This window comes from Zalophus californianus, chromosome 13 (genome assembly GCF_009762305.2).
Source record: "Zalophus californianus isolate mZalCal1 chromosome 13, mZalCal1.pri.v2, whole genome shotgun sequence".
Classification (NCBI taxonomy): domain Eukaryota; kingdom Metazoa; phylum Chordata; class Mammalia; order Carnivora; family Otariidae; genus Zalophus; species Zalophus californianus.
In genome coordinates this window covers 24,316,107-24,320,277 of record NC_045607.1, presented here as the reverse complement: position 1 = coordinate 24,320,277, position 4,171 = coordinate 24,316,107, and the positions used below count along the sequence as shown (strand labels likewise).

The following is a 4,171-nucleotide window of genomic DNA, read 5'->3' as shown; positions in this document are numbered from 1 at the left end:
CTAAGCAGCAATTTTGGTTTTAGGGAAAGCTGATACCCAGCAGGATAACTCCAAGAAAGTTTGTTTTAGCGTTTTGGGCTCTATTAACCAGGAAAAGTGCCTGGCAAAACAAAACAAAACAAAACAAAAACCAAAAAAACAAAACCAGGAGTATACCTTCAGGGTATTTATGAGATGACCCTCCTACAAATTCCCAGATTATAAGCTCTGCCTTTGAAGAAATGAGGTGAAACCTTAACAGTTCTGGAAGAAATCATCTCTGTGCCCTACTCCTCTCTTCAAGTCCCAGGAAAAATCCACCCTGGGTATTTATACTACCTCTCCACCTACTCTGCTTCTCCTAGCTGATCATAAGGAAAACTAATGGAAACCAGAAAAAAAGTAATATCTTTCCCCAGTTCCCAGTTGCCTAAGTCAAATAGCACAAAATGCTGGGGAAATGGAGGAGAGGAGAGAGCAAGGTTTGGTAGGGGTGGAAGATGAAGACAGAGCTGGTGAGAGACAGCTACATGGACAAAGTGACCCTTGAACTGACCCTTAAAGGAATAGGCAGAGAATAAAAGGAAAAGGCATTTGAGACAAAGGCAATGGAGCAGGTAAATTAAAGATATGGTTGTTATATTAAAAGGTGCTCAAGGTTCCACATCTAGGGGGTGGTTCTCAGTGCCTCAAGTTTCTGTCTGGTTCAGCCTACTTGCCTCCACTCCAGCCTCCACTGCATCCATCAGGGTGACCCAGAAGTCCTACAAGGTGCCCACCTCTGGTCCCTGGGCCTTCAGCAGCCACTCGTACACAAGCGTGCCTGGCACCCACATCAGTTGCTCGGCCTTCTCCCAGGTGGGCAGCAGGAGCAACTTCTGGGTTGGCCTGGCCACCAGCATGAGTGTGGTCAGGGGCTACATCGGGGCCAGGAGAAAGAGGAACATCACAGCTCTCAGTGAAACAGAGCCTCCTCTGCCCCGTTAAGCTGGAAGTGGACCCCAACACCCAGGCTGTACAAACCCAGGATAAAGAGATCAAGACCCTCAAGAACAAGTTCACCTGCTTTATCAACAAGATGTAGAACCTAGAGCAGCAAAACCGGATTGTGGAGACCAAGTGGAGCCTCTTACAGTGACAGAAAATGGCTCAGAGCAATATGGACAACATGTTCGAGAGCTACGTCAACAACTTTGGGCAGCAGCTGGACACAGTGGCCCAGGAGAAGCTGAAGCTGGAGACAGAACTTGGCAACATGCAGGGGCTGGTGAAGGACTTCAAGAATAAGCACAAGCAAGAGATTAAAGAGAGATCAAAGAGCATGCAGAGATGGAGGATGAAACTGTCCTTGTCAAAATGGCTGTGGATAAAGCTTCCATGAACAAGGCAGATCTGGAGTCCCACCTGGAGGGGCTGACCGACAAGAACAACTCCTTAAGGCCACTGTATGAAGAAGAGAACCAACAGCTGCTGTCACAGATCTCTGACACCTCCATGGTCCTCTTCATGGACAAGAATGCTCCCTGGACCAGATGGCATCATTGCCAAGGTCAAGGCCCAGTACAAGGAGCTCACCAACCACAGGCAGGCCAATGCTGAGACCATGTACCAGATCAAGGACAAGGAACTGCAGATACTGGCTAGGAAGCATGGGGATAACCTCTGTTGCACGCACAAAGATAGACATTTCTGAGATGAGCCAGAACATCAGACAAATCCAGGCCAAAATCTAGGCCCTCAAAGGCCAAAGGGCCCTCCCGGGGGCTGCCATCACTGATGTAGAGCAGTGTAGAAAGCTGGCCGTTAAGGATGCCAATGCCAATGGAGGGTGCCCTGCAGCAAGCCAACTAGGAAATGGCGTGGCAGCTGCGTGAGTACCAGGAGCTCATGAACATCATGCTGGCCCTGAACATCAAGATTACCACCTACCACACTGCTGGAGGGTGAGGAAAGCTGGCTGGAATCTGGGATGCTGAACACGAGTATCCCTACCAAGACCACCAGCAGCTACTCTGGTGAACTGAGCTCAGTCTATGGGAGTCTTATGAGCCTTGGCCTCAGCTACAGCCTTAGCTTCTTCCAGTCCAGCTTCAGCTCTGTCAGGGGCTCCAGCTCCTTCAGCTGCTCAGCTTCTCCAAGGCCATGGTTGTAAAGAAGATTGAGACCCGCAATGGGAAGCTCCTGTCTGAGTCGTCTGATGTCCTGTCCAAGTAAACAGGCACTGCGGTCCCTCCCGGTCTCTTCTCTCCTGTGGCTGCCATACAGCCTTTGGGGGAATGTGCAGGGGAGTGATTGGGAATAGGGGGCCCACCTAAGGCTCAGCTCCACTCCTCATTCTACCCTTGGGGGTAGTCTACAGCCCTGGGTATCCTCTCTTGCCCATGCCCCTAACTAAAAGTCAATTCAAATGTCTTTCCCCAAATAAAGCTTTAGCTGGCTCTGCCCCCCTCACCAAAAAGTGCTCAAACTCATTAGTCATGAAAGAAATTCAAATTAAAAACCACAGGGAGAGTTAGAAAGCCACAAGAGAACATACGGCAACAATGAGAGAAAACCAGACAATCTATAAAATCATAACTTCCCTTGAGCCCATCAGAGTATGGAGGTTACAAGGCAAATCAGAAGATCTGAATTCCTACAGATGACAAGCCCTACCACAGAGAGACAATACACAAGAACTGTTTCACCTTTGCCAGAGCCTCTTTGGAGGAACAGGGTAAGAAGAAAAGAGCTAGCATTATAACAAATTCTTAAAAGTAAAGTGTGAGTTGGCATGAAGTTAACAATCCATGGGAACCCCAGACAGAAGAGACGTTCATATTCCCAAGCTCTTCTCCATAATCTCTACCAGGTACTCAAAAGAAAGGCTGAGGCAGGCAGGATAGCTGAGAGAGCCCCTCATTGGCCTATAGGCATGCAACCCCATCCATTTTCCAGAACCTTCTAAGAAGTCAAAACTTCAAACCACTAGGGGAGTGGTAGGCAACTCCCCTCCCCACCCCCGGAAGCCCAGGCTAGGATCCTCTGTTTGCAGAAGGGATAGACATAGCCATCTCCCTCTGGGGAAGAAGTGGGAAACCTCCCTATCCCCATGGTAACCCTTGCACTGAACAACAAGCAACTGCACTCTCCTCCTGGCAGGGAAGAGCAGAAAACCCCCTTGCAATCAGTCCTCAATAATGACCTACCACTATACACCCCACCAGAATGACTACAATTAATTAGACTGATGATGCCAAAAATTGGCAAGGATGCAGAACAACAAGAACTCCCCTATGCTCCTGGGAAGAGTCTAAACTGGTGCAGCCACTTTGGAAAAGTATTTGGCAGTACCGACTAAAGCTACACACATGTATATTCTATGACCCAGCAATTCCACTTCCAGATATTAATATAAGTGAAATGAGTAAAGACGTGAGCCAAAAAGCATATTAAAGAGCTTTCATGACAGATCTATTTGAAATAACCCAAACTGTAAACAAGCCAATAATCACCAATAGTACCATGTATAAATTGTATAATTATGGGTTTTTTCACACATTAGAATAAATACTATACAGCAAAGATAATGAATGAACCACTTCCACCTGCAGCATGAATCAATCTAACCAACATGCTGAACAAAAGAAGCCAATTAAAATGAATCCATGAATTCATTTATATGAAGTTTAAAAACAGGAAAAGCCAATATATGGGATGGAAACCAAACAGCAATTATCCTTTGGAGGGTAGTAAATGGACAGGAGGCGGTGAGGGGTGGGGAAAATCTGGAGTCCTGGCGATGTTTGACTTCTTATTCTAGTTCTGGTTATATGGGTGCGTTTATGTTGTGAAAATTAATTAAACTGTACCTTTGTGATTTGACCCCCTTTCCATCTGAACATTACATTTCAACTGAAAAGAAAAGTTTACTTTAAAGAAAAGTGGTACGAAATGTTGAACAAGTCAGCCCTGCTGAAGTGGTGCAAGAGGAGACTGAAGGCAGGTGAGAGTTGAGCCGGAGCATGGAAGGCCTTGGGTTCCAGACCAAAGGGTTTATCCTTTGGCTCCACAGGCAAAGGAGAGCCATCCAGTGTTTGTGTTTTGGGTTTGAGATAATTGTAGATTCATACGTTGTTGTAAGAAACATTATAGATGAATCCAACATAGCCTTCATCCAGTTTCCCCCAGTGCTGACATCTTCTAGACTTAC

General features: G+C 46.6%; 1 pseudogene; it reads left to right on the top strand.

The window, feature by feature from the left end:
- Positions 1-609: 609 nt before the first annotated feature.
- On the top strand, positions 610-2,193 carry LOC113934158 (annotated as a pseudogene).
- The last annotated feature ends 1,978 nt before the right edge of the window (positions 2,194-4,171 follow it).